This window comes from Ochotona princeps, chromosome 2, assembly GCF_030435755.1.
Source record: "Ochotona princeps isolate mOchPri1 chromosome 2, mOchPri1.hap1, whole genome shotgun sequence".
NCBI classification, from domain to species: Eukaryota; Metazoa; Chordata; class Mammalia; order Lagomorpha; family Ochotonidae; genus Ochotona; species Ochotona princeps.
This window is the reverse complement of record NC_080833.1, coordinates 165,704,567-165,718,675: the sequence shown is the minus strand read 5'-3', so window position 1 is coordinate 165,718,675 and position 14,109 is coordinate 165,704,567. Positions and strand designations below refer to the sequence as shown.

Genomic DNA, 14,109 nt, shown 5'->3' with positions numbered 1-14,109 from the left:
TGCTTTCCCAGGCCACAAGCAGGGAGCTGGATGGGAAGTGGAGCAGCCAGGATGTGAACCGGTGCCCATATAGGATCCCAGTATGTGCAAGGCAACAACTTTAGTCACTAGGCTACTGTGCCGGGTCCTGGGGGAACATGTAATCTTTAAAATCAATTGTGTATGAACTAGTGCCAAGTAATATGCCTAAATAATGATAATAATGATTTATCTCCTATTGTCAAACATAGATGATAAGTATCTGAATCAGTACCTTTGCCCCACATAAGTAGTTGGCAAAGCAAGTTTTCTCTCTCAATGTACAGCTATGGTTTTTTGGGTTAATGTTCCTCAAAATAGCATATTTAATTTTATTATTTACTTGGAAGAAGAGAGGGCGGGGGGAGCCTAAGAGAGGCAGAGACAGGAGAGATCATCCCTCCAGTGGTCCACGCCCAGATGTGCACAACAGCAGGTTCAGACCAGGCTGAGCCAGGAGCCAAGAAGACTGGCACAGCTCTCCAGATGGGTGGCAGGACCCTGAATCCTGGGCCACCCTGTGCCTTCCCAGGCAGATGAGCAGAGGTGGGGATTGCAGAAGGAGCAGCAGGTACTTGAACTGCAAGTTAACTCGTTTTGGAATATTAACATGGTATAGCTACTATGTAAAATAGGATGAAGTTTACTCAGGAAATTAAAAGTAAAATTATCACACAATTCAGCAATTCCACTTCTGAATCTGTATCCAGAAAAATTGAAAAAGAATCTCAGAAGTGTATTTACATAGCATGTTCATAGCAGCACTATTTCTTTTTTTAATATCTTTTTATTTTGAATTTTGAATTATGTGGTACTATTTCGTATAGGCTGGAATTTCCCCCCCAAACTCCCACCCCCAACAAATTTTTCCCATTTTACTACCACAATGTAGTCCTTCATAAGGAATCATAATTCCATCAGTCTCTTATTTAAGTGCACCCCGACATTGTTGGTACAATGTCAGACAGTCCAGCATACCATTGTCTACACATGTCCAACAGTTTCATTGGAAATCCATCTTCCGTCTGGAAGCAGGCATGCATGTTGCATTGTATCCCCACATCTGTATATGATAGACCCCAGTACTCTGTCATTATACATTTCCGTAACTGAGAAGCCATGAAACAAGGTCAACAATTGGTATGAGTTAGAACAGCCACAACAACATCATCAACAACAAATTACAGCACCATGAAAAAAACGCACCACAGAGTAACCAACACATGAGTGACAAAAAGGAAACACAGAAGTCTCTTAGGAAAAACGATGCCACCGTGGGCCCAGTGTGATAGCATAGTGGTTGAAGTCCTCGCCTTGAATGCACCAGGATCCCATATGGGAACCGGTTCTAATCCTGGCAGCTCCACTTCCCATCCAGCTCCCTGCTTGTGGCCTGGGAAAGCAGTTGAGGACGGTCCAAAACTTTGGGACCCTGCACCTGTGTGGGAGACCAGGAAGAGGCTCCTGGCTTTGGATTGGCTCTCCTCCAGCCATTGCGGCTGCTTGGGGAGTGAACCATTGGATGGAAGATCTTCCTCTCTGTCTCTCCTCCTCTCTATACATTTGCCTTTCCAATATAAATAAATAAATAAATAAAGAAATAAATCTTTTAAAAAATTATGCCACGTTGTAATCCATGAGCCAGCAATGAATTTGACAAGAGAAAAGAAATTATTTGAAATAAATAAAACACATCAAAACACATGGGATATAGCCAAACAAATAAACAAGCAAAAAACAGTATGGATTGTATTATTGAAGCTATATTTTCCATGCTGGTTTCCTTATATAAGAGAGAAGATATGGTATTTGTTCTTTTGTGATTGACTCATTTCACTGAGCATAATGGTCTCTAGTTGGGACCACCTGGTTGTAAATAGTATAGTTTCGTTCTTAATAGCTGAACAATATTCCATGGAGTAGATGTACCACAGTTTCTTTAACCACTCTTCTTTGAATGCACATCTGGATTGTTTCCATGTCTTTGCTATTGTAGATTGTGCTGCTGCAAATATAGGATTACAGATCCCCTTCTCACATGCAGATTTCATTTCTATTGGGTGTATAACTAGGAGCAGGATAGCTGGGTCATATGGCAGGTTTATTTGCAATTCTCCAAGCATTCTCCATACTGATTTCCACCGTGGTTGTATCAGCCTACACTCCCACCAGCAGTGAAGGAGGGTGCCTTTCTCCCCACATCCACACCAGCAGGTGTTGTTAGTCGAGTTCTGCATGTAGGCATGTAGGTGGTATCTCAATGTGGTTTTCATTTGTCTCTCTCTGATGACTAGGGAGCCTGAGCATCTTTTCATATATCTGTTAGCCATCTGAATCTGTTCTTTTGAAAAATGTCTGTTCATTTCCTTTGCCCATTTTGTTTCAGGGTGTTTTGTGTGTGTGTGGGGGGGTGGGTTTCTATCCTTGGGTTTCTGAAGCTCTTTGTAAATCCTGGATATTAGTCCTCTATCACTTGTGTAGTGTGCAAAGATTTTCTCCCATTCTCTTGGTTGTTTCTTCAATTTGTTAATTGTTTCCTTTGCTGTACAGAAGCTCTTTAGTTTGATGTAGTCCCATGTGTTCATTTTGAATTTGTTTGCCTTTGCTTTTGGTGACTTTTCTAAGAAGTCTTTCCCTGTTCCTATATCTTGGAGTGTGCTTCCTATGTTTTCCTCTAATAGCTTGATGGTTTCTGGGTGTAGGTTTAGGTCCTTGGTCCATTTAGAGCTGATTTTCATATAATATGACAGGTGTGCATCTTGCTTCTTTATTCTTCATGCTGCTATCCAGTTGTCTCAACAGCATTTGTTGAATAGAGCAGGATTTTTGCCTGGGTTGTTTTCTGTTTTCTTGTCAAAGATTAGTTGACTATACATGTGTGGGCTCCCTTCTGGTGTTTCTATTCTGTTCCATTGATCTTCTCTGTTTCTGTACCACCACACTGTTTTGATATCTACTGCTCTGTAGTATGTCTTGAGGTCTGGAATTGTGATTCCTATAGCATGATTTCTATTTTTCAGGATAGCTTTAGCTATTCGTGTACTTTTGTGATTCCAGATGAACTTTTGTGTCATCTTTTCTATTTGTGAAAAGAATGCTGGGATTTTGTTGGGATTGCGTTGAATCTGTATATTGCTTTTGCTGATATGGTCATTTTGATGATGTTGATCCTGCCAATCCAGGAACATGGTAAGATTGTCCATTTTTCAAGGTCTTCTTCTATTTCCTTTTTAATTGTTTTATAGTTGTTTTATAGAGGTCTTCCACATATTTAGTTAGCTTAATTCCTAGGTATTTAAGATTCTCTCCTCTATTTTAAAGGGGACTGTACTTCCAATTTATTTCTCATCCATGGAATTATTTGTGTATACTAGTGGCATCTACTTGTGTTCATTAATTTTGTATCCTGCTATCCTGCCAAAGTCTCTTATGAGTTCCAATAGTCTCTTGACTGGGTCTTTTGGTTCTCCTATGTACAGAATCATGTCGTCTGCAAATCGCAATAATTTCATTTCCTCTTTTCCAATTTGGATTCCTTTAATTCTTTTTTCTTGCCTAATAGCTCTGGCAAGGACTTCCAATACCATAGTGAAGAGTCATGGTGACAGTGGACATCTCTGTCTAGTTCCAGATTTTAGTGGGAAGGCTTCCGATCTTTCCCCATTTAGTATGATGCTGGCATTGGGTTTTTCATAAGTTGCTTTGATTATCTTGTAGAATATTCCTTCTATGCCTATCTTGCTTAGGGTTTTCAGCATGAAGTGGTGTTGGATTTTATCAAATGACTTCTCTGCATCTATTGACAGGATCATATGGTTTTTGTTTGTTGATCATATGCATCACATTTATTGATTTGCAGATGTTGAACCATTCCTGCATGCCTGGGATGAATCCCACCTGGTCCAGGTGAATGATCTGCCCGATGTGTTGTTGGATCCTGTTGGCTAGTAATTTATTGAGGATCTTTGCATCTGTGTTCATCAAGGATATTGGGCTGTAGTTCTCTTTTTCTGTTGTTTCTCTCTCTGGCTTTGATATTAAGGTGTTATTAACTTCATAGAAAGAGCTTGGAAGGATTGCCTCTCTTTCTGTTGTTTAGAAAAGCTTGTGTAAGATTGGGGTAAGTTCCTCTTGGAACGATTGGTAGAATTCAGCAGTGAAGCCATCTGGTTCAGGACTTTTTTTGGTTTGGAGGGCTTTAACTTTTCATTCATTCTCCGTGCATGTTATTGATCTATTAGATTGTTAATTGCTTCTTGATTCAATTTTGGTGGCTTGTATATGTCCAAAAATCTATCCACCTCTTCTAGGTCTTCTGATTTGTTCACATATAGTTGCTTGTAATAGTTCCTGATGATTCTTTGTATTTCCAAGGTATCTGTTTTTATATCTCCTTTCTCGTCTTTGATGCTATTGATGTGTATTTTCTCCCTCCTATTTTTGATTAGTTGGGTTAGTGGAGAATCTGTTTTGTTGATTTTCTCAAAGAACCAGCTCTTTGATTCATTGATCTTATGTACCGTTCTCTTGGTCTCTATTTGGTTTATTTCCTCCCTTATTTTGATGATTTCTTTTTTCCTACTAATGTTGGGATTGCTTTGCTTTTGTTTTTCTAACTCCTTCAACTATAAGGTTAGCTGATTTACTTGATGCCTTTCTAATTTCTTAACATAAGAATTAAGTGACATGAACTTTCCTCTTAACACTGCCTTGATTGTGTCCCGTAAGTTTTGATATGTTGTGTTGATGCCTTCATTTGTTTCAAGAACTTTTTAAATTTCCCCTTTGATTTCCTCTCTAGTGCATTGCTCATTTAGTAACATATTATTCAGTCTCCATGTGTTTGTAAGTGTTGTTGAGTGTTTTGACTTCTTGGTCTCTAACTTCACTCCATGATGCTCTGAGAATATGCATGGTATAATTTCGATTTTTTAAAAATTTGCTGAGGCTTGTTTTGTGGCCTATAGTATGGTCAAATCTGGAGAAGGTTCCATATACTGATGAAAAAAAGTGTCTATCTGTAGGATGAAAGGTTTGACAGATATCAATTAGTCCATTTGCTAGAGGGTAGAGAGTTTGGGTGAGTTCTGTTGTTTCTTTGCTGAGTTTCTGTTTTTTTTTTTTTTTTATCTGTCCATTGATGTTAAAGGGGTGTTAAGGTCACCCTCTATGATTGTATTGGAGTCTATTTCTCCGTTTAAGTCCATTAGTGTTTGTTTCACATAGCTTATGCCTTGGCATTTGGTGCATATGTATTTATTATGGTGATCTCTTCTTGCTGAATGGATCCCTTGATCATTATATGGTGGTGTTCTTCATCTCTTAATGTTTTTCACATCGATGTCTTATCATCTGATATAAGAATGACTGCCCCTGCATGTTTTTCCTTACCATTAGCTTGGAGTATCTTTTTCAATTTTTTCACTTTCAGTTTCCTCTGATTTTTGTTAGTGAGATGTGTCTCCTGTAAGCAGCAGATACATGGGTTTTGTTTTTTAATCCAGTCCTCTAATCTATGGTGTTTGATGAATTTAAACCACTTACATTCAATATTAATATGGATAAGTGGCAATTTGGTTCTATCTTAGTAATGTGTTGTTCTTTGGTTGAGTCTTCTGTTGGCCTTTTAGTGGGATGTTCTCTACGTTTGGCTTTGGTAGCTGCTATTCCTTTTCTCTTTCACTAGAACATCTTTAAGTATTAGCTGTGGGGCTGGTCTGGAGGACACAAATTCTTGGAGTTTTTCTTTATTGTTGAAGAATTTTATTTCATTTTCAAAGACAAAGGAGAGCTTTACAGGATGTTATTCTGGGCTGAAATTTTTCCCTTTTAGAGTCTGGAATATGTCACTTCATTCTCTCCTGGCCTGCAGTGTTTCCTCTGTGAGGTCAGCTGTAAGTTTGATTGGGGTTCCTCTGTAGGTCACTTGGTTTTTGTCACATGCACATTTAAGGATTTTTTCCTTATGTTCAACTGAGGAGAGCTTGATTATCACGTGTCATGGTGAAGGTCACTTTTTGTCAACCCTGTTGGGAGTCCTGTGCCCCTCTTGGATGATGTTTCCCAATTCTTTCTCTAGATTAGGAAAGTTTTTGTGTATTATTTCATTGAATACACCTTAGGTCTCAGTTGCTCTTTCTGCGCCTTCTGGAACTCCCATAATTCTTATGTTGGGTCTTTTAATTGTATCTTTTAATTCCTGGATACTTTTTAGCTTGGCCTAGCTCTGCTTCCAGCTTTTTGTTTATTTCCCCCTGGTGACAGGAACTGTCTTCCAATTCTGATATTCTTTCTTCTGCTTCATTCGTTCTATTTTTTAGACTCTCCACTGTACTTTTAATTTGTTCCACTGCATTCTGTTTTTTTATATTCACAAACTCCAATATAAACATTTATTCATAAACAACCTTGATCCATATTAATTTTGAAAATAATGTCACTACTTTACTAAAAAAAGTTTGCTTTAAAATCTTTTCAGATTTTCTTGTTTAATGCTGTCACCTTTCAGACTGAATCAAATTATCAAGGCATAGTTTGTTACCTCCATGCCATTTAAATTTTAAGTAACATTTTCAAGAAAATACCTTGGAATTTTCTTCTCTAGTGCAGACTGAACAGATTTTAAATGCTTTAAATTTTAAATCTTAAAACTTTGCATTAGTGATATGGAATATCTTTTTAAAAATTTTTTTAAATAATCTTACTTAGTTGATTTGGGTACAAAGGGTCAAGGGTTACAGGGTGAAAGTGGATAATACCATTGTACTGTATTCTTAACTTCTGAAATGTCAGCTTTCATTTGATTCATTTCCAATGTAACAAATTCTTTAAATTCTTTGAACTCTTGTATTATTTGCTTCTCATTGTTGGTCGGAAGAATTATAATAAATTTTCTGAATTCTGTGTCCCCCATGTTTTCAGTGTCTTCCTCAGTTAACTCTGAGGGTCTAGAGGCTTTTGTTCCTTTACCGGAGAGTTTTTGGTAACGTTCATGGTGCCTCTGTCTCTTCTTTTAACTTTCGACATTATAATCCTATTTGGTGTATTTTTCTCTTTAGTGCAGTTTTCAAAGGTGTATTACCTATAGGTCTCCAAGTCAATTTTTATGTTCAATCAGTGTCCTGGGTTAGGAAGACGCCAATGTCCCAGATAACTAGTATATTGACGGCACTGATCTTTTCTAAACACACAATATGGTGCCCAGTGGAGGACTGCTGGAGAGCTGGGACTGTTGGCTTTCTGATCCAGGGACCACACAGATCCTGCAGGATGTGAAGCTGGCCCTGTCCTCTCTGTGAGATCATCCGGGTGTGACTAGCTGGAAACATGCCTACTCCTGCGTTTGATCCCTGTGCTGTTAGCTCCGACCTGCCACCAGTCTGCCTCATAGAGTCCACAGCTCCCTTTCCGTTCATTGCTGGGCCAAAGTATTCAGTAAAATTGGCCAGTCCCTGCCTGCTTTCACCTCCTGCACTCCCTATGCGAATCCAAGCTCCCACCTGGCTGCCACAAAGGCAGATGTGTGGCCGCCTCTTGATCTCTGGTTGTCACTGGAGTCTGGACCACAGCTCACCGGTGGCTGGTGGGTTTTCTGTTCCCTGTAACACTGCTCCGCCGTCGTCGCCTCTTCCCTGTGTCCAGGGCTTCTCCGGGTACCTGCCTGTTGACTCCCTGACCCCTACCTTTTTCTGTAATCTGCTTTCTGTCCTTTACCCTGTCTAATGATTCTCTGTCATCTCAGACATGTTTGCACCCTTTGCCAGAACCCATACACATTTTAAGGAAGCTTATTTCAGAAAACGTTTTCAGAATTTAGCTCTTTCCTCAACCCTTACATAATCAAAAAGAGTTTGGGGCGGGGAGTTCCTAAATTTGCATATTCTGTCCTAAGAGTTTTTTTTTTTAATAGCATCTTAGAACCTTGACCCTATTCCTCAAAGTATATTACATATTCAAATCAAATCAGGTCATGAAAACTTTAGAGTCATTTTTCTAGATAATTAGAGAGTCACATTTCTTATTTTTCCTTTTTTTTTTGCTTAAATGCATTTTATTTTTAGACAAACTGCATGACAATGTTTTTTCCTTAAAATCTGCCTCCACAACAAGCAAATCACAGTCAGAATATCTGAAGAACTCAGGATAGCGTCGGTCCCGTCTCTGGCGAGTGCTGGTATGGCGTGAAGGACAAGCACAGGCAGCTGTGTGAGCAGTGATAGGTCCAAAGTCATTGCCAACTTTGTTACTTAAGAAAAAAAAGGTTGATAAATATTTTCCATTTCTACATTCCTTTGTCTCATTTTTAATTAATACTTTTGTTATGACATTTATCACACTGGATTATAATTTTTAAAAAATTTGTCTGTTACACTAGACTTTTTGTATTTAAGGGTAAAGATGATGTGTTACCTGTATGTTCCTAGCACCTGAGGAAGTTCCTGGCCCCTGGTGGTTGTCCTGTGAAGGTGCCCTGAACTTGGCGGACAACGTACTGTGTCCCTCGGGGATCTGCGTGTCCTGGCAGTTACTTACAGAGTCAACCTAGTGGTCCTGCCTTCAGACTGAGAGTGCTTGGTTTGGTTTTCCTGTGTGAATGCCCATCCTTATCTCTTTCCGTTAGTAGTTATAGAAAAACTTACAGGCTGTGTTTCCTTGCTAGTTTGATAGATAGAATGGGACCATTCCACTTTGCTTTGCCTAGTGGCTAAAAGTCCTCACCTTGCAAGTGCTAAGATCCCATATAGACACTGGTTCTAATCCCAGTGGCACTGCTTGCCATCCAGCTCCCTGCCTGTGGCCTGGAAAAGCAGGCAAGGACATCCCAAAGCCTTAGGACATTGTACCCACGTGGAAGACCCAGAAGAGGCTCCAGGCTCCTTGCTTCGGATCGGCACAGATCCAGCAGTTCCGGCTGCTTAGGGAGTAAATCAATGGTCAGAAGAGCTTCCTCTCTGTCTCTCCTTTCTATATAGCTGCCTGTCCAAACAATAAACAATAAAAATTAAGAAAACAAGCAAAAACAAAACCATCTAAAGCTTAACTCCCTAGAGTATCAATTACTTTTCAATAAATAAAAATGATGTTTATTTTGTGGGCCAGGTTCCTAATATTCCTCTAGTATTTTTCAAAATTACATACATTATGTTTGGAATGTCCAGTGACATAACTGAGCACAGTACCTCTGTGGAAGTACCTCTACTCTGCACAAGTAAGAAAAGAAGTCAGGCTAAGAGGACTGTGAGTTGAAGTTAAACTAATGGGAATGCTAAGTTTCCCCTCATCCTCCACCCAATTTTTTAGAATAACTGTAAGATTTAATTCAATATTTAAGTTTATTTTTTGGAATTTGGATAATGAAAAAAAGCACATAGTATAGATTAATTTTATAAATTGAAGGCTTTAAATTTGACTCCACACATGAATAATCTAGAGAGACAAGGCACTGCTTTCCCAGTGAATAGTGTATTCCCTGTTCGTGGGCATTTGCATGTAAATACTAACCAGTCCCAGTGAGGGTAGGACTTCTACTCTGTGCACCCCTGCTTAGCCATGTCGTCAAAGTATTAACCAGTCCCAGTGAGGGTAGGACTTCTACTCTGTGCACCCCTGCTTAGCCATGTCGTCAAAGTATTAACCAATCCCAGTGAGGGTAGGACTTCTACTCTGTGCATCCCTAGTTAGCCATGTCGTCAAAGTATTGACCAGTCCCAGTGAGGGTAGGACTTCTACTCTGTGCACCCCTAGTTAGCCATGTCGTCAAAGTATTAACCAGTCCCAGTGAGGGTAGGACTTCTACTCTGTGCACCCCTGCTTAGCCATGTCGTCAAAGTATTAACCAGTCCCAGTGAGGGTAGGACTTCTCTGTGCAACCCTGCTTAGCCATGTCGTCAAAGTATTAACCAGTCCCAGTGAGGGTAGGACTTCTACTGTGTGCCCCCTGCTTAGCCATGTCGTCAAAGTATTTGTTTCCTTAGGATCGAGAGATATCTACAATCCAATGTTTATCTCAGCATTATTCGCAATAGCCAATTTAGGGAACCATGCTAAGTGTTGTATTTGTGAATGGACAAAGAAAATACAGTGCATGTACATTGCAGTATTATACAGCCTAAACCAAAAAGCAAACAAAAAAGGGAGATTCTGTCATTTGGCACAAGGTGGGTGGAATTGGAGGATGTTATGCTCAGTGGAGTAAGCCAGACAACAGAAAGACAGGTCCTCTGTGAACTCTGTGTAGAATCTTAGAAAGTCAGTTTCCTGGGGATGCAGTAAAAGAGTGGATACCAGAGAGAGGGGGGAAGTGGGAGGATATTTAAGGGAAGATGTTGATTGGAGGGTAGGAAAGTTTCAGACTGCATCCAATACACTACTTGGTGACCACAGCTAAAAATACCTTAATGCAAAACAAAGAACGTGTCTTTAATGTTTAACTTATAAACTTGACAAGATGATATGTTAGCTTGTTTGATTCTTCCTGTGATGTGTACAAAGATGAAGACATTGCATTGTACCTCATAAATAAGTGTAATTTTTACTTATCAATAAGTAACTTAATATAAAAAACACGAAGATGGTCAAACAATGCATTACAAAGGCCGAGATTACCATCTGGTTCTAGAGGAGAAATTCACAGCCCCAATAAATTATTGGTAGATACGGAAATTTTAAAAATGCATCAGTGAAGAGCAGTATTTAGGGGAAGTGTCAGCCGTTGGTTACGGCAGGTGTAGGGGGATAATGTTAGTGGGGTACGTGTAACCATCGATAGCGTGTGAGTAGCAACTGACTGGGGAGCAAAGCCGTTCCCCCTTCTAACGCCAGGAGCAGGGAAGATTGCCCTCCGAAGCAAACTGAGGACGTGCCTCCTCAGGGGAAGATGTCTCCTAGATACCTGAAGAGGATTCGTAATTCAGGTACTGAACTTAACATATTTTTAAAAATCGCTGGTAAGAAACACAGAAACAGCAGTCATACAGGGATGGTTTAATCTGTGTACAGCTACTTCTCCCCGTGAAATAATCTGTTCCTGCCCCCAAAGGGTTTTGCTGCAGCTGCTTCAAGTCTTCCCTGGGAGGGTCAGGCCATAACGTCCGCTCCTAACTCAAGGATACATAGTCCTGGCTGTCACATTAAAGTTCCTACTCTTAATTCATTTCTAATTAAATGTTTTAATGTGGATTTCACCTGCTAGAGCACAGCTTTTGAATGTCTCCAAAGACATGCCCACCGAGTACATTCGCAGATCAGCTTGTGCGTGTAGGACCTCCTTCCTGAAGCATCGTGGCTATAGGCCCTTAAACACTGTGCGAGAAAGCATAGCATTCAGATCAAAGTACACATGGAAGTGTTGTTTGTTTTCTTAAAATAATGCTTGAAAGGATCGATGACATTTGGGCACTGTTCACTACTTGCTGTTTCATTGATTGCAAACCAGGCTTCTCTCACGTTCACATCCCTGATGGGTCTTACCATGTGCAAGATCTTAGTTCATCGACGACACTGTTTTTCTTAATGACATTTAAGTGATGGTGTTCTTAAAACCAGTGGTGTTCTAAGTAGGTTCAAAATACAGAGTGCCCAGTGGACGAGTGAAGGCCTGGACTGCTTCCTGGATGTTAGGGGACAGTCCTTACGCTCACAGGGCTGTTATTCTCCCGTCTCCAGTTGCCTTCAGACAGTTCCAAGAAATGACCAGTTAGTGTTTTGCCTTTCCTGTTATGTGTTTATAATATTTGTTTGTCATACCTGTGTTCAGACTGGAATGTGCAATGTACTTAGTTCTGGGACCAGAAAATCCTTAAACACTCCAACTAAAAATCCCACTTGTGAGGCAGGCATGGGGCCTAGTGTTTACGGCACGGGTTGGGAGGCCCATATCACTAGCTGGGGCCCCTATGTCCCGAATGCGAGTAGCTGAACAGTTGACACCTTTATGGGAGACGTGATTGCAGTCCCAGCTGCTGTCTCTGGGGCATTACAGACTCCTGAGGACTCAGCCAGTGGCTGGGAGCTCTCTAACTCTGCATCTGAAGTAAATAAATAAGTGATTTTAACAAGTCATGTGTTGGGCCCGGCGTGGTAGCCTAGTAACTAAAGTCCTCACCGTGCACGCGCTGGGATCCCCTGTGGGTGCTGGTTTGCATCCCCGCGGCTGCATATCCCATCCAGCTCCCTGCTTGTGGCCTGGGAAAGTGGTACAGGATGGCTCAAAGCCTTGGGACCCTGCACCCGTGTGGGAGACCCAAAAGAGGTTCCTGGCTCCTGGCTTCAGATGCTCAGCTCCGCCCCACTCATTGCAGCCACTTGGGGAGCGAATTAGCGGATGGAAGACTTTGCTCTGTCTCTCCTCTCTGTATATCTGACTTTCAATAAAAGTAAATCTTTAACAAAAAGGATTTAAAAACCAATTCATGTGTTATTCATATTAATGTCCATTCAAAGAAAATAACTTTTCATATTTTTCTCACATTCTTTCAAGAATTGACAAAGGAAATGAAATACTTTTATTTTATGATAAGATACCAACAGCAGATAATTACTTATACTAGGAAAGTTATTTAACATGAATTCTGGAGATACGATTACCAGAAATACATCTTCACCTTTTGAAACCAGCTTAACACCAGAGTACTGGAAAATTCTAGTACTTTATGTCTTTAAGAAAAAATGTAGTCCAGTCCTGATCAATCCCTGAAAAATCAGTGGCCACATGTGAAAAATCTAGATTCCCTTTGCTAAAAGGCTTTACGGAGTTGAGTTCTACTCTCAACCATTAAGGTATGTCTAAAATCAATGAAACAATTAATCCAAAAGAAGCATCATCAGGGTATTGATGAATGAAAGTCTAGAGCTCCTAATTTTACCAGTGAAGCACATTTTTTAAAACCCTAAGTGGAATAGAGACTTAATTTTAAACTTTATATAGATATTCACTCTATAAATATAGGAACAGTTGTCAAATTCAGTTTCATTAATTAGAAATTACAGTGATTTCTGAAACGTTTCAGGAGCCAGTTTAGCTCAGTTGTTAAAGGACAGAGTTACCGACCTAGTGACCTTAAGGAAGTACTCTAACCTATCAATGTTAACTTCTTTACCTGTAAAACAGGAGTAGAATATTAATAACATCTACATTTAATGTCATTCTGAATAGGAAATAACTATTTTCACTCCTATAGAATAAATGATCGATTAATATTAACTATCATTATTTTAAGTTAGCATGTGCTGTAAGCACAAATGGAGTGTGGTGGGCTCATTTCTCACACCCTTACATTAACAGTGTCAGTCAGTCTAACCAGTATTCTTTAGACCTTCCAGTAAATAAAAAACTGAAATGGTCGGAGCGAGGTGATCAGAGTGAAGGGCACGCTGGCATTAGAGGAGGGGGCGGCAGGCCTTGTTCACATCACACCCAGAGCCGTGTGGGCCTTCCCGTGTGCACATGGACACTCACCAGACGGTAAGCGAGTCTAAGCACCAAGCATTCTGTAAGGGAAGAGAGAACAAAGCAGGGGAGAAAAAGAAGAGAGGATGGCGATTTTGCTGCCAGTTGACTCCTTGTTCAGAGAGGGTTGTGGATGTGCAAACAGGTGGATATGCTTCTCCTGGTTGGCATCGGGACACTGAACACACGCGAGCTAGATGAAGCACATTAGGAAGGGTGAAGATGAGAGCCAGGAGACTCTTACAACAGTTACTGTTTGTGTCAAGACCTGCTTGTCCCAAAGGACCCATTTTCACATAATCTATAATTATCTCTTCGCTTTAATCGCCCTGTCATTCCTAGGGCTCTCCTGGGCACTGGAAGAGGAAAAGCTCATTAAGTAAACCTTTTCTCCTCTCTCCAGCCACCCATGGCTTTTAATTGCTTGGTGTGTTATTATCTAGGAGTGCAACTGGGATCATTTTCATAAGAAAGAGAGGTAGAGAGGAGGAAGGGAGCCCTGAGTCCCTGAGGCACGCACCACAGACAAACCTTTGCTTTCTCAATTATTTATGCCAGCTGAGGTTTTACAGGCTGAATAAATCCATAACTCAAGTTCATTCGGAGCAGTCTGACTCTCCAGGGGGAGTTGCCCACTTGCCCGT

General features: G+C 40.4%; 1 protein-coding gene across 3 annotated transcripts in view; it reads left to right on the top strand.

The window, feature by feature from the left end:
- Positions 1–14,109, top strand: part of ACBD6 (acyl-CoA binding domain containing 6) — a 188,839-nt gene that overhangs the window by 40,809 nt on the left and 133,921 nt on the right. The window lies entirely within an intron of this gene.